The following is a 23,199-nucleotide window of genomic DNA, read 5'->3' on the forward strand; positions in this document are numbered from 1 at the left end:
TGCCAACTCCTCGGTTGGGGACAGACACCCCAAAAGGAGACAGGATCAAGGACTTGGTCACCTTATGCTCTGCCTTTTGAGCCAGTTGGGCCACCAAGGGCCATCTCCCCAGCTAGCACTCCTGGTCACCTGGCCACTCAGGAGCTGACTTTGGCAGAGCATCACACTGTCCCCAATGTGCCATGGCTGACGGACTGAGGGACAGATGGGGCCCTGTCTCACCAAAAGCAAGGCCTGACCCACCCCAGCCAGATGGAGGTGCTCCAAAATGTCTCCAGACATCAAACTTTTCCTGTCTCTGACACCCCGCCCTGTGCCATGGCCTGATCCCGACTGCCCTGGAAAAGGGGAAGGCTCCAGAACCCCCACAAGGCCTTTGTGACATCCTCGTGTGTGGAACTGGGCTTGGGTGGGTTTGGGATGGGTTTGGGACAGGGGAGAAGAGGATCCAGAGCCTCCTAAAGGCTGTGTTGGCCATCAGAGCAAGGAAGGTTGAGGCACTGCCAGGTTCCTCTGGTGGAGGAAACGTGCTGAGGACAGTGTCTGGGCTTTGTTCCTTATTGGGGGCTTTCCCTGGAAATCGTTCCTTGTGTGACTGTTTGGAGGCTGAACCTTGTTGCTGTTGCTGTTGGTTTTGTTCTCTTGTTGCTGATTCAGCAAATTGTTCTTCTCTCAGCCCTTTGGGATCTTTGTGCCTCCACTGGGAGGGTGAGGGGCATCAGCCCCTGGGTTTCAGTGGCAGCCCAGAACTGGAGAATCCCATTCCCAAAGCCCAACAAAGCTGAACAAACACCATCTCTGCCAGTTTAACCAAAAAGCTGCATTTTGGACCAAATAAGAAGGAAATGGCTCCTGTGCCCCCTGGAACTGGGAGGAGCCTGGGGGGCCATGGGTGTACTGGGGGAACTGGGAGGGGAAAGGGGAGCACTGGGTGCCCTGTGCTGCCCCCCTGACTCGTGATCATCACCCCAGGCAGGGCCACAACGGGAGCCATGGGATGGGGACTCCCAGTGTCCCCCAGTGTCACAGCACGTTCCCATGGATGTCACTGGTGTCCTGCAGTCGCCCGTGTGGTCCTGGCAGCTCTGCCTGGGTCACCTGGGGGTCCTTGGGAGGGACAGTAAGGGACACCTAGCTGGGGGTGACACCCATGGGTGACATGTCTGTGTCCCCACCCATCCAAACAGCTCCAGGATCCCTGGAGAGCTCTCAACATCCCTGCACAACTCTCCAACACCTCCCTAAAAGCCCCCAGGAGATCCCAGAGTCACCCCAATATTCCTCAAGGCCCTTCCTGGGACAGCCCAGGACCCTCCAAAATGTCCCCAAACCTGTGAGCACCCCAAGCAAAGCTCACTGGGGGCTCAGCTTCCTCCAGGTCAGGAGCTTTGGGTGATGCCTCAAGTGCCCCCCCCCAGAGTGTGGGGCTTCTCCCCAGTTCCTGTAGGACCTCGGGCCCCCCCATTGTCACCCACCCCGGCGGTGCCAGCAGTGACAGCCCCCGATGACAGCCAGGAGCAGGAGCAGGAACAGGAGGGTCCTGCCGACATTCACAGCCACTGCTGGGGACAGAGGGGACACATTGGGGTCACCTGGAACCCTGGAGGTCCTGAACACCCCGGTGACCCTGTGTGACCCCACCTGTGACCCAGGGTGAGCCAGGTGTCACCTCCAGGGCCAGCTCAGGGCTGAGTGCCCGGAACACGCGGTGCCCGTCCTGTCCCAGCTGGTTGGTGGCCACGCACTGGAAGGTGCCAGAATGTCCCACATTTATGACTCCAAGCTCCATCAGGGGACCCCGGGCCACCTCCTGCCTGTTGTGCAGCCAGGTGAAGGTGACAGGGGCTGAGCCCACCTGCACTGAGCAGTGCAGGGTCACGTTGTCACCTGCATACCCCTGGTGTGCCAGGGGACCGGGGATGATGGTGGCATTGGCCACGGGCACTGTGGGGACACAGACAGGGCTGGCACCGGGCGAGGTGGGATGGGGGTGCCATGGGGGGGTCACTCCCAGACCGAGGGTCCTGCTCACCCAGGACGGTGACATTCATGGGGTCACTCTCGGCCACGCTGTCCCCATCACTGACCCGGCACCGGTACTGGCCGCTGTCATTGTCCCCAGTGTAGCTCAGCTCCAGGCAGGGACCGGTGCCCAGCAGTGCCCCCGAGACCTTCCGGTGCCAGGAGAAGGACAGGGGACCTGTCCCCACAGCCTCCGTGCAGCTCAGCACCAGGCTGTCCCCAAGTGTCACCTGTCCCCCGGGGGCTGTGCTGACAGGGACACCCCCGAGAGAGGAACCACAATGGGGGGACACAGGAGGGTTTGGGGACTAAGGGGAGGTGGGGGACACAGGAGGGGAAAGAAGGGGATTGGAGGGGAGCAGAGAGGATCCCAGTGAGCAGAAGGGGACCCTGGGAGGCACGTTGGGACCTGGGGACAATGGCGAGACCCCGTGGAAAGGGAGAGACCCAGGCAGGGATGGGGAACGAGACAAGAGACTGAGGAGCCTTAGGGAATGATTTGGGGTTTAGAGATGGGCGGGAGGACCCAGGGAAGGCACAGAGACCAGAGGGTGGAGCAGGGACCTTGGAAGGGGTGGGGAATCCAGGGAGGGCTGGGGAGGACAAAGAGAGGGATGAGGGATCTGCAGTGGGAACTGGGCAGTCATGGGGGAAACCAAGAGGGACTTGGGAAATTTGGGGTGACCCAGAGAGGAGTAAAGGGAGGGATGAAGGATTCAGGCAGTGGTGGGGAAACCCTCAGAGGATGTCGGGCTTCCCTGTCCCCATCCTTGTACTGTGCACTGTCACTGTCACCCTGTTCGACATGCTCCACTGTGACACCACCCGGCCCGCGCAGTGGTAGAGGCCACTGTGGTGCAGCCGCAGGGGGGACGGGACAAATCAGTCCTATCATGGAGCCCCTCCAGTTTCCTCACCTCGTGGTAGAAGGAGACCGAGGTGACCGTGCTGTTCCAAGAGCCCCGGCAGCGCAGTGTCACTGTGTCCCCCTCCAGCAGCAGCCACGCCGGCACCTGCAGCACCAGCCAGTCCGAGGGACAGAGGGGTCCTGTTACACCCGGTGGCACCAGGACTCCCCATTCGGAGACACCCAGCACACCAGGGGTCCTCATTTCCCACATGGTTTTCGCCACTCTGGGGTGCTCTGGGATTTCCCCAGAGCAGGGCACAGGCTCAGGTCACACAGCAGGTGACCCATGGAGCGGAGACCACCCAGAGCCCTCGAGGTCCCTGCAGGTGCCAGGCTGGGGACACCCGGACACCCCTCACCATTTAAGACTGTTACGGCGGGGCTGAGCCCGGTGCCAGGTCTGCCACACTCATAGGTGCCACTCTCAGTGACACTGAAGTTGTCGCATTGCTCCTGTCCCAGGCAATGCCCGTCCTTGTACCAGGTGGTGGCACCGGCGGTCCCCGAGCCCTGGCAGGTCAGGGTCACCCGGTCCCACAGCACCGCCGGCCTCCAGGGGGCTCCACCAGGAGCTGGGTGGTCTGGGCACCTGTGGGTGACAGGGGACACCAGCCTGCTAGGGCCAGTGTGGGGCTGGGGACAGTGGGGTGGGGCCATGGCATCCCCCGAGGACTCACCAGTGAGTCTGAGGGTCTGGGCTGGAAGGGAGAAGGGACAGGGCTGGGTGGGGGTGGCACTGCGGGGAAAGCAGCACAAGGGCATGGGGTTTAGGGGCTGATCCCAAAAAGTCTCAGTGGGGGCACTGGTGTGGCACAGAGGTCTCGAGGACAGGGACACAGCAGCCAACCCATGCACAGGCATGGGGACCCTGTCCTAGCACAGGTCACCCCTGCCAGCCCCACAGACACATACCCAAGACCCTGTGCCCATGGTCCCATTCCGGTGGCACCTGTCCCCATGGCCCAAATACCTGGTTCTTGTCTCCTTGTCCCTGTCCCTGCAGCCCTGTGTCCCTGTCCCCACAGCTGCCCCAGCCCCAAGGTTCCTTCTGCCACATCCTTGTCCCCGCGTCTTCATCCCCCTGTCCCTGTCCCCACATTCCTGTCTCCTGTTTCTGTCCCCAAAGGTACCCCACAGCTCTGGTCACACTGCCTCCATACCCTGCTGGCATTGGGGACATCAGGGTACCCCGCAGCCCCCCTGTGCCCCCTCCCCTCCCCATCCCTGGGGTGTCAGGCCCGTGCCCGGGGCACTCACCCCACAGGAGCAGTGCCACCTTCCTGGCCATCCCGGTGTCCCCAGGCAGGTGCACTGGCTGTCACTTGCTGCCGAGGGTGGCTGTCCCCTGGCTGGTGGCTCTTTGGCCAGAGGGGAAGGAAGCGAGGTCAGGTTTCATCCCCATGTATAGGTGGCACCTGGTGCGGGCAGGGTGGCCACAAGCTGGGGACAGGCTGTGGGCAGGGTGGGGACAGGATGGGGATAAGGCTGGGTGGGACACAGTGGGACATGGGGCTCCCAGGAGTGTGGGGGGCTCAGGGGGTTTGGGGATGTGGGGATGGGTGTCCAGGGGAATGGGGGGTGTCTCAGGGATGGGGTCCCTGGGAATGGGGGTGCTGAGGAGGGGGAGTCACTGGGAATGGGGGTCCCCAGGGCTGAGGGGACTCAGGGATGGGAGTGCCAGAGGAATGTGGGCTCCAGGGATTTGGGGTCATGGGATGGGGATACTGGGGGAATGGGGGATCCCGTGGCAATGGGGGTTCCTGGAAGAATCAAGGTGCCAGGGGAAGGAGGATTTCAGGGGATGGAATAAACAGGAGAGGGTTGCTTGAGAATGAGGGGTCTTGGGCCATGGAGATCCTGGGGAATGTGAGTACTGGGATACGGGTTCCAGAGAGGGGGGGACATAAGAAATGGGATACCCATGATTTGATTTCCAGGGGAATGGAGGTCCCAGGGATGGGCAATTGCTGGATGGGCCAATAGGTCTCAGCTCCTTCCCTGGGATCCTCAGATTTTGGGTCACCCAGAGCCCAGCACAGCCCCCACAAGGTGCCGGCAGACTGGGGGTCACCCAAAACAGATTCCGAGAGGCTCTGGGTCTGTGGAGCTGCTGTAGAGGTGAGAATTCTGTTGGTAGAAAAAGGCCTGCCTGTGGTTTGCTCAGCCCAGCAAGAAGCACAAAGCCCAAAGAGAGCCCAAGCAGTGGCTCTGCGAGGGCCTTTGATGGTTTTCAGAGCAGGGCTGGCTGGAAAGTGCCCCTGCAGGGGCGGGCACCTGTGAGGGAACCAGTCCTGAAATGCAGCAATTGATCATTTGTTCCTCTTTGTAAGGGACAGAGAGAACCACAAAACTACTGCACAACCCACAACATTCTGCTCAACAACCTGACCCGGACCATCCTTCTTGAACAAAACCTGCAGCATTCTGGAACCTCCTGGAAAGAATGGGTTTTGGTTTGGAATGTGTCCACCAGATAAGAGGGAAAGCTGTGGGAATACCGAGCAGGGGCTCTGCCCGCGGCCCTGGTGGGGCTGTGGGGAGTGACCCGATCTGGATTCCAGGTGTCCCCAAAGCTGCTCCATCCCCGCCCTGCTCACCTGTGTGAAAGGCTGAGGGTTTGCAGGAATTGTGGCTCAAAGCCACCAGAGGTGCTGCTGTGGACACGACACCTGCCTGGGGTAAGGCGCTGCCTTCCTTCCATTCGGGATCATGGAGAGCGGTCGCGGGTGTTGTGCAGGGCGTGTGCCCGGCCCTGGGACACTGCTACGCTGCCAGTGGGCACTGGGATCCAACCTGCTGCCTTGGCGGCTTCTGCCCGCTGCCGGTGGTGGTGCCGGGACCGATTGGTGGCCGTGAGTTTGCAAAAGGAGCGATTTGCCCTCCTGCCTCCCGCCCGAGGCTGCCATGGCCCCTGAGGGGATGGAGCTGGAGCGGGGCGCCCCCTGCTGGCCGGGAGTGCTCCCTGCAGCGCCCCCTGCTGGCCGCGGTTATAACTGCCACAAAAACCAACAGCGCTGAGCGGGAGCGAAAGTTCTGGGTTTGTGTTGTTTCTTCTGTCCTGCTTTATTAATTTCTCAGTAAAGAGCTGTTATTCATTTCCTACACTTTTGCCTGGAAGCCTCATCATTTTTGAAACTAAAAAATGTTTTAGAGATGGGTCTTCTTTCCATTCCAGAAACATTCCCAATTTCCTGGGTAGATATTTCTCATTTAAATGAGTGGCCCACTCCGGGGTTCCAGCCTGGATGGGAAAGACAACCCAAGAGGAGACATAGTCAGGGACTTGGCTACCTCATGCTCTGCCTTTTAAGCCAGTTGGGCAACCAAGGGCCCTCTCCCCAGCTGGCACTTCTGGTCACCTGGCAACTCAGGAGCTGGCTTTGGCAGAGCATCCCACTGTCCCCAATGCGCCACGGCTGACAGACTGATGGACAGACGGGGCCCTGTCTCACCAAAAGCAAGGCCTGACCCATCCCTGCCACACACAGGTGTTCCAAAATGTCTCCAGACATCAAACTTTTCCTGTCTCTGACACCCCACGCTGTGCCATGGCCTGATCCCGACTGCTCTGGAAAAGGGGGAGGGTCCAGAACCCCCACAGGCCCTTTGTGACATCCTCGTGGGGGGAACAGGGCAGAGGAGGTGTTTGGGATAGGGGAGAAGAGAATCCAGAGCCCCCTGAAGGCCACTTTCGCCATCAGAGAAAGGAAAGGTCCAGGCCCCTGCAAGACTCCTGTGGTGGAGGATATGTGCTGGGGGAAATGTCAGGGCTTTGTTCCATTTTGGGGGCTTTCCCTGGAAATTGTTCCTTGTGTGACCACTTGGACACTGAATCTTGTTGCTGTTGCTGTTGGTTTCATTCTCTCTCATTGCTGTTTCAGGAAATTATTCTTCTCTCAGCCCTTTGGGATCTTTGTGCCTCGATGGGGTGCAGGAGGGGCAGTTTTTAGTGGCAGCACAGACACGAGTGGGTTCCCATGGGTGGGGACCCCCAAGTGCCCCCAGTTCCCCCCAGTGTCACAGCACATTCCCTTAGATGTCACCGGGTTCCTGCGGTCGCCCCTGGGGTCCCCGCAGCTCCGCATTGGTCACCTGGGGATGCTGGAGGGTGGTGGCACGGTGGGACGCTGTGAGAGACACGGGCTGTGGGATCTGGGTGGGGTGACACTGGTGGGTGACGTGTCCCTCTGCGTGTGTCCCCCCTGTACTCACCCCCTGCCCTCTTGGTGACCACGACGTGGGTGTACAGCACCTCCCCCTGCTCTGGGGGGGCCGGGGGATCCGGGGGGGCGCTGAGGGAATAAAGGGGATGTGGGGGAGAGTATGGAGAGCTCTGGGGCGGGGGTAAAATGGGACTCATGTTGGGAGCCCTTCACCAACCTTTCCTGCTGCTTCCTGGCAGCTGCAGAGGAAAGAGGGGAGTTGTGACTGTGGGATCGTAGGGCCGTGAACCCTCCCAGGATTCCTGACCCCCCTTGGGACGCTCAATTTACAACAAACCCTCAAGCATCCCTGAAGCCTCCCAGAATTCAGGAACATCCCCAGTGTCCCCAGCCAACTCAGCCTCAAGAACCCAAAGCCCAGCAGGGACAGAGACCTCCTAACTTCCCCAGGGGCCTCTGAGAGAACCCCCAGCATCCCTGCAGGACCCTCCAGCACCTCCCCAAACCCTAAAGGACCCCCAGACAATGCCACAGTTTTGGGGCTGTGGGTGCTGCCCAATCATTGTCCAACACTGGAGGCCTCTAGAGCTCCCTGGGACACTTGTACCCCCATTGTCACCCACCCACACAGTGCCAGCGGTGCCAGGCCACAATGACACCCACGAGCAGGAGCAGGAACAAAAGGGCCCCACTGACCCCTGCGGCCACTGCAAGAAACAGAGGGGGACACATCAGGGTCACCCATCACCCCAGGGGTCCTGCACTCCCTGGTGACCCTGTGGGACCCCACCTTTGTTGCAGTGTCCCCTGGTGTCACCTCCAGGGCCAGCTCAGGGCTGAGTGCCCAGAACACGCGGTGCCCCTCCTGTCCCAGCTGGTTGGTGGCCACGCACTGGTAGGTGCCCCAATGTCCCACACTGATGTCTCCAAGCTCCAGGAGGGGACCCTGGGGCACCTCCAGCCTGTTCTGCAGCCAGGTGAAGGTGACAGGGGCTGAGCCCACCTGCACTGAGCAGTGCAGGGTCACAGGGTCACCTGCACGCACCTGGTGTGACAGGGGACAAGGGGTGATGGTGGCATTGGCCACGGGCACTGTGGGGACAAAGACAGGGCTGGCACCTGGTGAAGTGGGATGGGAGTGCCATAGGTGGGGTCACTCCCAGCCCGAGGGTCCCGCTCACCCAGGACGGTGACATTCATGGGGTCACTCTTGGCCACGCTGTCCCCATCACTGGCCCCGCACCGGTACTGGCCGCTGTCATTGTCCCCAATGTGGCACAGCTCCAGGCAGGGGCCGGTGCCCGGTGGTGCCCCCGAGCCCTCCTGGTGCCAGGAAAAGGACAGGCGACCTGTCCCCACGGCCACCATGCAGCTCAGCACCAGGCTGTCTCTGAGTGCCATCTGTCCCCCGGGGGGCTGTGCTGACAGGGACACCCCGGAAGCAGGACCCCTGCGGGAGGGGAGGATAGCAAGTGACAGTGAGGGACCCGGGGGGGTGGTAGGGGAGGGGCAGGGAGACCCCAGTGAGGGAGAGGGGGCGCAGAGATTGGTGGGGCTTGGAAAAGAACTCCAAGGGACACTTGGAGGGGTGGGGGGATGACACCAGGGTGGGTATGGGGACTCAGGGAGGGAATGATGTGACCTGGGGAATGTGTGGTGACCTCAGAGTGAGATGGGGGGGATGCTGGGAGGTGTGAGGGGACTCAGAGAGGGATGGGGAGACACAAGCCAGGAATGGGGGGACGTGGGGACAGACCCGGGGCAGGGATGGCAGGACAGGGAAAATGTGTAGGGGTAGGATGGGGGCAGCCCTCTAGGGGTGGGGGACGGTGAGAGGGACATGAGAAGGGAGCAGGGGAGCAAGGGTAGGATCCGGGAAATGTTGGGGTGACAGGGCAGGTGTCTGGAAGGACTGGGCATCCCCTGAAGGCCTGGGAGAGCTGAGGAGGCTGTGGGGGCTCCCCGTGCCCGTCCCTGCACTCACTGTGCACCGTGACGCGGAGCCGGGCGCTGATCCTTTGCACAGCACCCCCCTCGGAGTGCAGCTGGCAGCTGTAATTCCCCAATTGGGAGACCCCCACGGCGGGCACCAGCAGCTGCAGGGACCCCTGCAGGCCCCCCACCACCTGCCCGTCCCAGTAGAACACGTGCAGGAGGGGGGCTTGGGGCCACAGGGGGCTGGGGGTGCTGAGGCCACTGAGAGTCAGGGGGACCCCTGGGTGGGCTCGGGGGGACCCTCCAGCACCGGCAACAAGAAGAGCTCTGGGAAGGAGAGGGGAGGGGGATTTGTGAGCCTGAATCCCTGGGGAGGGGCTGTGGGGGTGTCAGGGTGGCAGCTGTGGGGTGCTCACTGTGCCCTGTCACTGTCACCGGTGCCGAATTTCATGACCTCCCTGACCACCAGGATTTCACCAGACCCTGCAGCTGTAGTGACTGCTGAGGTGCAGATGCAGAGGGGACAGGGACAGCTCGGTGCCATCACGGAGCCCCCCCGGACGCTTCTCCTCACGGTAGAAGGACACCGAGGTGACCGTGCAGTTCCACCAGCCCTGGCAGTGCAGTGTCACCGTGTCCCCTCCAGCAGCGCCTGTGCCGGCACCTGCAGCACCAGTGGGCCTGGGGGACAGAGGGGTCCTGTCACACCCGATGGCACCGGGACCCCATCTGTGTTACACCCAGTGCACCAGGGGTCCCCAATTCCCTCAAGGTTTCCCTGACACTAGGATACTCTGGGATGTCCCCATAGCAGGGGACAGGCTCTGATTACACCAGGAGGTGAACCATGGAGTGGAGCCCACTGAGAGCCCTCGGGGTCCGCTGGGTGCCAGGCTGGGGACACCCAAACCCCCCTCACTGTCTGAGACAGTCACAGGGGGACTGAGACTGATGCCAGGTCTGTCACATGTGTAGGTGCCACTCATGGTGACACTGAGGTGTTCAGGTCCCTCCTGCCCCCAGTGCTGCCCGTCCTTGTACCAGGTGGTGGCACCGGCGGTCCCCGAGCCCTGGCAGGTCAGGGTCACCCGGTCCCACAGCACCGCCGGCCTCCAGGGGGGCTCCACCAGGAGCTGGGTGGTCTGGGCACCTGTGGGTGACAGGGGACATCAGCCTGCCAGGGCCAGTGTGGGGCTGGGGACAGTGGGGTGGGGCCATGGCATCCCCTGAGGACTCACCAGCGAGGCTGAGGGTCTGGGCTGGAAGGGAGAAGGGACAGGGCTGGGTGGGGGTCATGGGGACACTGTGGACACCCCATGTTTGCACACGTCACCTCCACCAGCCCTACAGCACCTGTCCCCACAGCCATAAATCCATGGCCCTGTGCCCATCATCCCATTCCAATGGCACCTGTTCTCCCGGCCCATCCCCATACATCATGGCCCTTGTCCCTGCCCCTGCATCCCTGTTCCCCTGTCCCTGTCCCCACAGCTACCCACGCCCCAAGGCTCCTTCTGCCACATCCTTGTTCCCACATCTCTATCCCCCTGTTCCTGTCCCCACATCCCAGTTCCCCTGTTCCTGTCCCTAAAGCCACCCCACAACTCTGGTCACACTGGGCTCCATGCCCTGCTCTGGCTCTGCTGGCCTTGGGGACCTCAGGGGACCCCACAGCCCCCCTGTGCCCCCTCCCCTCCCCATCCCCGGGGTGTCAGGTCCCTGCCTAGGGCACTCACCCCACAGGAGCAGCGCCACCTTCCCGGCCATCCCGGTGTCCCCAGCCATGTGCACTGGCTGTCACTCGCTGCTGTGGCCACCGCTCCCCTGGCTGGCGGCTCTTGGGATGAAGGGGAAGGAAGCGAGGTCACATCTGTCCCCAGGTGTAGGTGGCCCTTGGTGGGGGCAGGGTGGGGACGCTGTGGGACATGAGGGGGATGGTGGGACATGGTGGGGACATGGTGTTGCCAGAATCTCAGTCTAAGGCTGTGTAGGGAGCCAGGGATGGGTGTCCAGGGGAATGGGGTGCCCAGGGATGGGGTCCCAGGGAAATGGGCGTCCCAAGGGTTGGGTGGACTCAGACTTGGGAATGAGGGTCCCAGAACAACGTGGCCTCCAGGGATTTGTGATCATGGGATGGGGGCCACGGCATGGGGATGCCAGGGGCAAGGGGGTCCGCGTGAGAATGGGGGCACAGGGGAAATCAAGGTCCCCAAGGGAAGGGGTGTCCCAGGGACTGGAATTACTGGGATGGGGTTCCTTGGGGTTGGAGATCCTGGGGAATTGCAGTCCAGGGATGGGGGTCTCAGGGAAGGGAAGACAGAAGGAAATTGGGTCCCAATGTTGGGGTCCCAGGGGAATGGGGGTGCCAGGGATGGGCGGTGGCTGGGGGGGCCTGGGGGTCACAGCTCCCTCCCTGGATGCCTCAGATTTTGGAGTGACCCAGGGCCCTGCAAAATCAGCCCTGGGGTGCTTCTGTCCTGGTCAGGCATTGCATGGGGGTCTTGGGTAGTTAAGCCTCTGTGTCCTCCCCTGCCCCTGACGTTTTCCTCTCTTTATTTCTCTTTTTTTCCTTATTCTCCTTACTTTTTGCCATGTCCCTCACCCCTGGTTCCTGGCTCAGCAATCCCGGGGAGCACCTGAGCAGTGAATGGGTTGGGGGGACCCAGGGGAGGGGGAAATGGGGAGAAGGAGGTGCAGGGAATGGTGGGGAGGCTGTGGGGGATGGAGGTGTTGGGCTGTGCCCCCTCAACACTTTCACTTTCTTTTTCCTGGACAAGAAGGAAGAGGCCGTTTGTGCTGAGAGTCAGATGGGAAAGGGGGGGTTCTGTCCTGGGGTGGCACATCCAGAGGCTCCTGTCCTGGGGGATCCTGTCCCAGGGGGTGACACATCCTGGCATGGGGGCTCCTGTCCCTGGTGTGGCAGTTCTGGAAATGTCCCTGCACATTCCTGGCCGGGTGCCTGTCCCAGGGGTGGCACATCCTGGGGACCCCTGTCAATGCAAGGCTGGGGCCCAGCCATGGCCCAGCCCCACTGCACAGGGATGGCCATTGCCCAGCCCTGCTCTGCCCAGCCCCAGGTGGCAGACAGGCCCTGAGGGTCCTTCTGCCCCCTTGGCTTTGATTCTGGCAGCTTTAGAGCTGCTGCAGAGGTGAGAATTCTGTGGATGGAAAAAGGCCCTGTCTGTGGTTTGTTCAGCCCTGCAAGAAGCACAAACCCAAAGGGAGCCCAAGCAGTGGCTCTGTGAGGGCCTTTAATGGTTTTCAGAGCAGGGCTGGCTGGAAACTGCCCCTGCAGGTTCAGCTGTGGGGGAACCAGTCCGGAAATGCAGGAATTGATCATTTTGTCCCTCTCAGCAAGGGACTGAGAGAGCCCCAGGACTGCTGCAAATCCCACACCGATTTTCTCAACAAGCTGACCTGGACCCTCATTCTAGAACAAAACCTGCAGCCCTTTGGAACCTCATGGAAAGAATGTTTGTGTTCTGGATGTGCACACCTGAAGAGAGGGAAAAGTGTGGAAATATTGAGCAGGGGCTGCACACGAGGGGCTGTGGAACAGGGGTGTCACAGCAGGAGCAGGGAGTGCCCAGGCAGGGGAATTCAGGGCAGGCTGGAGTGGATTTACCAGGGAATCAGACCCTGAGGCACACAGGGGCATTTCCACAGATTCCTGTGCACTGTCCCAAGCATGGACAGAGCTTGATCCCTTCCTCCATGGGAAGTCAATCAAGTTTCAGGGTGGGAACGAGCAAAATGGGAAGAGTTCCTTAATATGGCCCAAGAAAAGGCTTCCTTAGGGGCTGGGTTGCTGCCCAGCAGGCAGGGAACAATCCCATGGAGCTGTTGGACACTCAGGGAGATTCCACCCTCTGTGTTATCCACAAGCAAACGCTGCTGTGGGATGCAGCAGGGGTCTTCTAAAAGGAACCAAAAAGTCTCATTTCACTGTGATTTGTTTGTGGTTTTCTTGTGGTTTTTATATCCACTTATTTGGGAATAATAATTTCCCACTCTTGTTGGGAAAGCAATGATTAAAAGGATTCTATAAACCAGAGCATTTTATACCTTGTCAGTATGGTTTTTCAGGAGTTTGTTTTTTATTGGGAAAATAATGGTATAGGAAAAGATGTATGCCTTTTTTCTATGGCTGTATAATTTTGTCACAGTCAATTGGGCATCAAGTGTTTCCTGAGATTGCTAAGACAGGAAATTTGAGTGACAGGAAAAAGCCCAGGGGTGTGTGGGGCAGAGACCCAGAGCCTCCCAGGACAAGCCTGGGTTGCCCCAGGGTGGGGTCTGTGCTGGGCTCTGAGTCATCTCAAAATCTGAGACCAAAATATGACCCCAAAACAGTCCATAGCAATTGGGCATTGGGGAATTCAACCAACTTGATCCTGGGATTTACCATCATCAGGGCAAGGTCATAAAAGATGCCTCCTTAAGTTTGGGCACCCCAGAGGTCACAGGAACCCACTGGGGACAGCGGGAATGCTCAAGGCCCACCCAGGACAGAGGACCCCAGGATGTGCCACCTCTGGGAAAGGAATCCCCAAGGATGTGGCACCCCCAGAACGAGGAGGAGCTCCCAGGGACAAGAGCCTGGGACAAGACCCGGGAGTCAGCACAGCAGAGCTGCCCTTTTCCCTAAAGGCTGGACCCCTCTGGATGTGCCCTCTGGACAGAATTCATGTCCTTGCCTCAGCACAAACCGCTGCAGGAAAGAGAAAGAGTTGGGGGGTCACAGACAGAGAGCCCCATCCCCCACAGCCCCGAAACCACTGCCTGCACCCCCCAACCCCTTTTTTCCCTTCCTGGGATTCTCCCAGCTGTTCCCTGGGATGGTTCAGCCAGGAAATGTGGGGAGACAGGAAAAAGCCCAGGAGTGAGTGGGGCAGAGACACAGAACCTCCCAGAAGAGCCATGGGGTGCCCCAGGGTGGGGACAGTGCTGGGCTCTGAGTCACCCCAAAATCTGAGGCACCCTGGAAAGGAGCTGTGACCCCTGTTGCCACCCAGCCACTGCCCATCCCTGGCACCCCCATTCCCCTGGGAACCCAACCATGGGACCCCGCATTGCCTTGGTCCCTCCTCCCTGGGGACCCCCATGCCAGGACTGACATTGCCCAGCCCCACCATTGACTTGATCCCATCCCATGGGCTGCTTCTTCCCCCAGAACCCCTATTCCCGAGGGTCCCCTTTTTCCCCCTGAACCCCCAGCCCTGGCACCCACACACCATGACCCCAAATCCCTGGGGACCATGTTCCCACAGCACCCCCATCCCTGAATGCCCCCAGGCATGGAAACCCCAATTCCAGTGGACCCTCATTCTCCTGGACACCCATCCTTGGTTCCCCACATCCTCTGAGCCCCCCACTCCTGGCAACAGCATCCCCCACCATGTCCCCATCCTGTCCCCACCCTGCCCACAGCCTGTGCCCAGCTTGTGGCCACCCTGCCCCCACGAAGGGCCACCTACACATGGGGACGGACGTGACCTCGCTTCCTTCCCCTTCATCCAAAGAGCCGCCAGCCAGGGGAGCGGTGGCCACAGCAGCGAGTGACAGCCAGTGCACATGGCTGGGGACACCGGGATGGCCGGGAAGGTGGCGCTGCTCCTGTGGGCTGAGTGCCCCGGGCACGGGCCTGACACCCTGGGGATGGGGAGGGGAGGGGGCACAGGGGGGCTGCGAGGTCTCCTGGGGTCCTCAAGGCCAGCAGGACATGGAGCCCAGTGTGACCAGAGTTGTGGGGTGGCCATGGGGACAGGAACACGGGACACACACAGCGGAACTGGGATGTGGGGACAGGGACAGGAGGATGGAGTTGTAGGGACAAGGATGCTACAGAAGGAAACTTGGGGCTGGGGCAGCTGTGGGTACAGAGACGGGGGAAGAGGGACACAGGGATGCAGGGACAGGAACAAGGGGACAAGCACCATGTGCTTGAGCCATGGGGACAGGTGCCACCAAAATGGGACCATGGGCACAGGGTCATGGGAATGTGGCTATGGGTCTGGCAGGGATGACCTGTGCCAGCACAGGGGTCCCCATGCCTGACCATGAGTTGGCTGCTGTGTCCCTGTCCTCGAGACATCTGTGCCACACCAATACCCCAACTGAGACCTTTTTCAGGGACAGCCCCCACCCCCCCTGCCCCCGTGCCTCTGTCCCCATGGTGCCACCCCCACCCAGCCCTGTCCCTTCTCCCTTCCAGCCCAGACCCTCGGCCTCGCTGGTGAGTCCTCGGGGGATGCCATGGCCCCACCCCACTGTCCCCAGCCCCTCACTGGCCCTGGCAGGCTGGTGTCCCCTGTCACCCACAGGTGCCCAGACCACCCAGCTCCTGGTGGAGCCCCCCTGGAGGCCGGCGGTGCTGTGGGACCGGGTGACACTGGCCTGCCAGGGCTCGGGGACCGCCGGTGCCACCACCTGGTACAGAAACGGGCAGCGCTGGGGGCAGCAGGGACGCACCAATGTCACTGTCACTATGAAAGGCATTTACCGCTGTGACAGACCTGGCACTGGGCTCAGCCCCCCTGTGATTGTCTCAGAAGGTGAGGGGGCTTTGGGTGTCCCCAGCCTTGCACCCACAGGCACCCCAAGGACTCTGGGTGGGCTCCGCTCCATGGGTCACCTCCTGTGTGACCAGAGCCCATCCCCTGCCCTGGGGACATCCAGAGCATCCCAGAGCAAGAGGACCCTGTTTGTGGAATTGATGAGCTCTGGTGCATTGGGTGTGACTCAGTGAGGGTCCCGATGTCAGCGGGACCCTTCCGATCCCTGTGATGTGATGAATCCCCTCTGTCCCCCAGATGATCTGGTGCTGCAGGTGCCGGCGCGGGCGCTGCTGGAGGGGGACACGGTGACACTGCGCTGCTGGGGCTGGCGGAACAGCACGGTCACCTCGGTGTCCTTCTTCCACGAGGGTAAGGAACTGGACGTGTTCCCCAATGTCACTGAGCTGTCCCTGTCCCCTCTGCAGCTGAGCCACAGTGGCCACTACAGCTGCAGGGGCAAGGTGGGATCCTGGGGGTGGAGGGAGTCACCACCAGTGACAGTGACAGTGCACGGTAAGCACCAAAAAGTCCCCACCCCGACACCCCCACAGCCCCTCCCCAGGGACTCGGGGCCAAAATTCCCTCTCCCCTCTCCTTCCCTGAGCTCTTCTCAGTGCCAGTGCTGCAGGATCCCCCCGAGCCCACCCTGGGGGCCCCCCTGACTCTCAGCTGCCTCAGCACCCCCAGCCCCCTGCGGCCCCGAGCCCCCCTCCTGCACGTGTTCTACCGGGATGGGAAGATGGTGGGAGACCCGCAGGGGTCCCCACAGCTGCTGGTGCCCGCCCTGGGGGTCTCCCACTCGGGGAATTACAGCTGCCAGATGAGCCCTGAGGGGGGGTTGTGGGGAAAAGCAGCACCTGGCTCCATGTCATGGTGCACAGGGAGTGTGGGATGGGCACAGGGAGCCCCCACAGATACCTCGGGTCCCCTGATTGGGCATCTCCAAGTCCCCAACAAAAATTTCCTTGGTCCTTCCATTACTCCCCTTGTGCCCACACCCTTCTGTGTTATGACCCCATTCCTGACATCCCCCATCACACCCATCCCCCATCCCTGTCCCTCCACACCGGCTGCCAGCCCCTCCCTGTGCCCTCAGCCCAGTCTCTGTCCCCACAGTGCCCGTGGCCAATGCCACCATCACCCCCGGTGCCCTGGACGTGACACCGCAGAACAGAGGGACACACAGGGACACAGGTGGGGTCCCACGAGGTCACCAGGGAGTGCAGGACCCCTGGGGTCATGGGTGACCCTGAATGATCCCCCTCTGTTTCTTGCAGTGGCCGCAGGGGTCGGTGGGGCCCTTTTCTTCCTGCTCCTGCTCGTGGGTATCATTGTGGCCTGGAACTGGTGGCACCATGTGGGTGGGTGACAATGGGGGGCATTCACAATCCCAGAGTTGTGACATTGGCTGGGAGTGCTGTAGAGCTTTGGGAGGTGCTGGAGGGTTGTTCAGGGATGCTGGGGGTTCTTTCAGGGACCCTGGGTGTGTTTGGGGGGGGGTCTCTGTCCCTCCTGGGCTTTGGGTACTAAAGGCTGAGTTGATTCGGGGCACTGAGGATGTTCATGAATTCTGGGTGGCTCCAGGGATGCATGAGGGTCCTGTTGAAGATTGAGGGTCCCATAGGAGTTCAGGAATCCTGAGAGCAGTCATGGCCCTGGGGTCCCCACAGTCACCCCTCCCCTCTTTCCTCTGCAGATGCCAGGAAGCACCAGGAAAGGTGAGGGCAGGCTCCAGCCATGATACACCTTTTACCCAAACCCCCAGCACTTCCCATCCCCTTCCACACACCCTCTTATTCCCACAGGGCCCCTCAAGACCCGCTGGAGGATCCTCAGGCGACGTACATGGAACTGCAAAGGCAACCGTGGGAGCCCAGTGACATCTATGACAATCTACACCAAAAGTTGTGATGCTCTGGGAAGCGGGAGGCACTGGCTGACACTGGGGGTGCTCCCTCCGTGGCTCCTGTGATTGCCCATCCTTCCAAGGGAGGTGGTCATGGGTCAGGGGGAGGCTACACAGGGCACCCTGTGCTCTCCATTTCCTCTCCCACTACCCCCAAGGGCTCCCCCATCCCTTTTGCTCGTACCTGCAGGGGCTCCCCAGCCCCATCCAAGTGTCCAAGTACCCTCAGGGACTGCCCCATTCTCTCCCCACAGTGCTTGCTGTACACCCAGGGCTTCCCCATTCCCCCTCCCACTACCCCTGTCCCATCCCACTGTAAAAGGGGGAGTCAGGGAGGATTCTTGCTGAAAAGTTTCTCAGATGAAAATGAAGCACAAACACGGCAATATTATATCTGAGAACTGTTTATTGAAAAAGGAGGTTAAGGGTTCTTACCAAAGGGGGAGAGAAGGGAGTAGAAAGGGAAAAGGACAGAGAGAGAAAAGAAGACAGGGACAGTGTTACCGCAAGAAGCCCGGGCGCTCTGTGGGCATCAGCTCGGCAGATGGAGTGTGTGTGCTGCAAGCCAGGGCGAGCCCACATGGCTTTTGTGAGTGGCTGGGGGTGATTTCCAAGGACGGTGTTATAAGTTGCGGTGAAGAACCAACCACCGACAAGTGAGTCCAAATAAATTGTAATTTATTAATTGATAGAGCAAGAGATAATAGGCAAATTACAGCGCTGGGTGCAGCCAACAAAAGGCTTGCACCCACCCGGGAGCGCTGGGTGTAGCCCGGGAGTCACCGCTCCACCATCGGCCCACGCCACTTGGCAGTTCAGTCCTCCTTTTTATCTGTTGTTGTTGGGTGGCCTTCCGGTGTTCTCTGCGTCTGCGCCGATAGTTGCTAGGGGGTCTTATTCTGCCTTGTGGTGGTCGCCTGGACGAAGGCTCCCGTCCTCTCCCTCGAGGTCTTACAATAGCCTTTACCATATATAGGCACATAGCTACATATAGTTACACATTTGCTTAGCCTTTCAACATATTAGCTTCTGACAGTTTGTGGTTTAAGCCTTATGACAGTTATTTTGCAATATATTAGCCCGTTATATTCATCTTGCAACATATTAGTTGGTCACATCTATTCTTGCCGTTTTTCTATTATTGGCTTTTCCCCCTTCTATAGTTTTGATGAACAAACTAAGACATTAACTCATTACAATTCCCCCCTTTTACCCATTTTGTTCATCAAATCGTTTTAATGCAAACAAAACCCTTATAATAGATTTAAGTGAATCTCATATCTACTTGAATTAGATGTTCTCCCCCCCTCTATATTTCTAGTTACTTATTCCTATGTCCCCTATCACAGATTTGCCAAAGAGGGTGGGGTCCTACCTTAAAGATCTTACATACTCTTTGATTTCCCTGGGGAGCTGTCTTTTCAGATTCCCGGAGTGTGTTAGTCCTCAAGGGAACTTCAGTATTTGCGAGGCAGTAAGCATGCTCCACTGTGGGTCGCAGATCCCTTTGCCTTTTCCTCTCTGCCTCACCCGTCGATCCAGTTGCATCGGGCCACGGGGTGAACCATCTTCTCGGCAGCAGAGGTATTTGCTCAGGGATCTCTTTTGTTTTTGCCTTTCTCGATATGGTTCCCAATTCCTTTTCCAAAGGAGAACTGCAATAACACCGGGCATCCATTTCCAGTAGTATTCCTTTTTACGAAGGGAGTGGGTTTACTAGCATGAGAAAAACATGCCTCTGAATTTAGACCCTTAGTAAAGATTCCCTATTGCCTGTAAAAATTCATGTCTTACCCACTTCCCCAAAAGCTCCCCTAATTTTAGAATGGTTTCTGTTAATTCCCCTTTTAACACCCTCTATAAATACCAGCCGGAGGTCTTTCTCGGCAGTATTGGACCCACCACCACCATTTTTGGCAAATCCTGCAAAAAAAAAGCATACAAAAGGATAACATTCCCACCTCTCAATTCTGCAATAGATTATACAATCCTTTGTCATTGCGTCTAGCATCCATGGTTTTTTGTTGGTCTTTAGGAATAAACCCATAGGCGACGATGGCGCCAATATTCGTTCTCGGCATACCACTTAATGCTAAGTACAGAATGAGGATAAGCACAAATACATTTTTATCACACTCAAAAGTGATTATACGTGATTTTTTACAATAAGCTAAAAGAGTAACATATGTGCAGATTTCACTGGCGTTGATTGCCCAGAAAGCTTGTTCTCTGTTCTCGAGTAATTGATGTATATTCTGAATAGACCTGGGCCCACCAATAAACGCCTCTAATTGTCTTTCCCACATAGAGTTCTTCTGGTTTTCATGATAACATTCTGCACATAAATTTTAAAATAAACGTCTAGCATAAATCCATTTTAGTGTTTTACATTTACCACATTCGAGCAGGATCCAACTTTTTTTGTTCCCTCAATTAGCCTGTGTCCTAACTATTTTACCTCTTTTTCTACAAACTGCAATTTAGATTTCGAAACTTTTAGCCCTTTGGGACTAAGGAAATTTAACAACTTTATACTTCCCTTTCTAACTGATTCTTCCTCTTTTCCTGCTATTAGCAAGTCGTCCACATACTAAATTAAGGTGGTCCCTTCCTCGGGGTGATATTCCTGCAGGATCTGTTCTAACGCTTGTCTGAACAGCTTAGGGGATTCTGTAAATCCCTGGGGCAATACTGTCCATCGAAGTTGTTGCTTGCGGTTTGTGTCTGGGTCTTCCCATTCAAATGCAAAATAATCTCGTGATGTTTCCTTAAGTGGGCAAGCCCAAAATTCGTCCTGAAGATCTACCACTGTGTAATACCTGTCCTCAGGCCCCAATTTACTGAGTAAGGTATATGGATTAGCTACCACAGGGAACCTTTCAACTGTTCTTTTATTAATTTCTCTCAAATCATGTACTAACCTATAGCTCCCATCTGATTTTCTAACAGGTAGTATGGGAGTATTGAAGGGTGACATACAGGGTTCAAGCAACCCCTGCCGCAATAGCAGTTCAATTTCTGGTTTTAATCCCTTCCTCCCTTCGCTGGATAGAGGGTATTGCTTTACCCTGATAGGAATTTTGGGATTTTTAATGGTTACCTCAAAAGGAGGAATATCCAATCTGCCCACAGTGTCTGGAGCGTACCAAACTTCTGGGTTAATTTCTTCTTCATCACTGATCCTTAAAGGGCATAATTTTACGCTTAATTTATCTTCAATTATCTCTATCCCTATTCCTAATTCAATCATAAGGTCCCGCCCCAAAAGATTATAATCGGCTTCTGGGACCAACAATAAGGACCCTATTCCTATTTTAGAAGGCCCTTCAATTACCATATCTTTTATCATAGGTACACCAAAGGGTTCCCCCTTAGCTCCCACTACCTGCACTACTTCTGCAGACAGATTACATCCTTTAGGGAGAGTTTATACCGTAGATCGTTCGGCACCCGAATCCACAAGGAATTCGTATACCTGTTGCTGGGGACCTATTTTAAGCTTTACCAGGGGCTCCGTTGTTTCTCTTTTCCCAGCAAGTAGAGCCCCTGACACCCCTAGTCCCGAAACTGTTTCTCATCTGCTTGCCTTTCGTGGCATTCCTGTCTCACGTGTCCTTTCTTCCCGCAGTAATAGCAAACGACCCCACCCCCCTTTTCTCTTGCTGGATCTTTCTTTTGCATACCTGGAACCCTCTGACTCATTTGCCCCCTCTCTTGACCCTCTCGTACTGCTTCCACCATTATCCTCATTTGCTTGTGACTTTCATCTTCCCTTCTGACATACACCTTCTGGGCTTCCCTTAACAATTCATCTAAGCCTCTGTCCTGCCAATCCTCCATCTTCCCTAACTTTCTTCTAATATCCACCCATGCCTCGGCTACAAATTGCACTTTCAGCAAAGCTTGCCCAACAGGAGGGGGTGGTGCATCAGGATTTTCTGGGGGTGGTAAATAAGGTGGGGGAGAAGGATCAGGCATTTCCCAATTATCTCCTGATCTCTTCTTCTTTTTCTCAGATTTCAATACAAATAGGGAGAAACATGTCTCACCAACAATCCATAGGGCAGCATATTCACTTCCCTCCGCACTAAATGGTTCCTTTGAATTAACATATGTGTTCAGGGCTTGACAGATCCAATCCTCAAATGCTCCAAACACAGGCCAGTAAAAGCTATCTGCCCTGATCTGTTTCCCTCCCCAAACCTCCATACAATAATGGATCATACTTAATTATCAAGCCTAAAGGGCTATCTGGAGGTATTGAGGGGAGCCCTATACAAGGTCTTTTCTTTATGGGATTAGAGGGCTTGCTCTTCCCCTGTCCCATCTTCCGGAGTATCTTTAGAAGGTTTACTCTCCCCTTATCCCCTCCCGGAGCGTCTTCTTTCACACACTCTCTCGCTTCCCCCCGTTCGTGGCCCAGTCCCTCGCGGGTACTTGGGAACCGCACTATAAGGGGTCCGCACTCACACCGTCCAGAGGACGTCTCAAACACTGCGCTCTGGGAGTGCCACACTCCAGGATCCCAACCCCAACTGGATCTACCCAGGGCTTATACTCACGCTCCTCGCCGCATCCTGTCCAGAATTTGTGCACAAAGATTATGGGGTTACCGGCCTCAGTTTGCCTATCATCGAATTTGGGTTTGTTGGTCGGGGGTCCTGGAGAATGGCAACCTTGGGGCCACCGTGACGTGGGGCGCTTCCCCGACAGGTTCTCTTCTCCACGAATTTTCCCGATCCGAGTCACGGCACCAATTTGTTATAAGTTGCGGTGAGGAACCAACCACCGACAAGAGAGTCCCAATAAAATGTAATTTATTAATTGATAGAGCAAGCGATAATAGGCAAATTACAGCACTGGGTGCAGCCAACAAAAGGCTTGCACCCACCCGGGAGAAGTGGGTGTAGCCGGGGAGTCACCGCTCCACCATCGGCCCACGCCACTTGGCAGTTCAGTCCTCCCTTTTATCTGTTGTTGTTGGGTGTCCTTCTGGTGTTCTCTGCGTCTGCGCCGATAGTTGCTAGGGGGTCTTATTCTGCCTTGTGGTGGTCGCCTGGACGAAGGCTCCCGTCCTCTCCCTCGAGGTCTTACAATAGCCTTTACCATATATAGGCACATAGCTACATATAGTTACACATTTGCTTAGCCTTTCAACATATTAGCTTCTGACAGTTTGTGGTTTAAGCCTTATGACAGTTATTTTGCAATATATTAGCCCGTTATATTCATCTTGCAACATATTAGTTGGTCACATCTATTCTTGCGGTTTTTCTATTATTGGCTTTTCCCGCTTCTATAATTTTGATGAACAAACTAAGACATTAACTCATTACAGATGGCACCTGCGTGTCTCTGGCATTGCGAGCGATGGCTGCAGGGGCTGCTGCGGGCTGGCTGCGGGCTGGTGCTGGGCACTGGTGGCTCTGGGCTGGCTGCTGCAGGCTGGGGCTGCCGTGGGCAGGTGCAGCAGGCTCGGGGCTGTGGGCAGCGTGGGAAACGCGGCAGAGGCGGCGGGTGGGTGCAGGCAGCATCCGCTCCATCGGGGAAGCAATGAAAGAACGTCCAGGAGGAGCAGGAATGAGCTGCCTCGTGGAAGCAGCGAAGCAGGGAAGAACGGGTGCGGACAGGGAAGAAGGACCACCGGGAGGAAAAGGTGAGGGGGGGGAGTATTGGTGATATTTTTGCCTGACAACTGGGAGGAAT

The 23,199-nt window shown here is 57.6% G+C and overlaps 1 long non-coding RNA gene and 1 pseudogene across 1 annotated transcript; both read right to left on the reverse strand.

Annotated features, from left to right (window-relative positions):
- Positions 1 to 1,467: 1,467 nt before the first annotated feature.
- On the reverse strand, positions 1,468 to 12,459 carry LOC139604550 (Fc receptor-like protein 2; annotated as a pseudogene).
- Positions 12,460 to 18,154: 5,695 nt separating this feature from the next.
- LOC139604519 (uncharacterized) lies at positions 18,155 to 18,986 on the reverse strand. Its single transcript, XR_011684006.1, has 2 exons — positions 18,869 to 18,986; positions 18,155 to 18,454 (listed from the first exon to the last, which is right to left on the reverse strand). It is a non-coding gene; the product is annotated as an uncharacterized lncRNA (long non-coding RNA).
- Between the last annotated feature and the right edge of the window lie 4,213 nt (positions 18,987 to 23,199).

This window comes from Agelaius tricolor, unplaced genomic scaffold (assembly GCF_023055355.1).
Source record: "Agelaius tricolor isolate 1412-34295 unplaced genomic scaffold, bAgeTri1.0.p SCAF_52, whole genome shotgun sequence".
NCBI lineage: Eukaryota > Metazoa > Chordata > Aves > Passeriformes > Icteridae > Agelaius > Agelaius tricolor.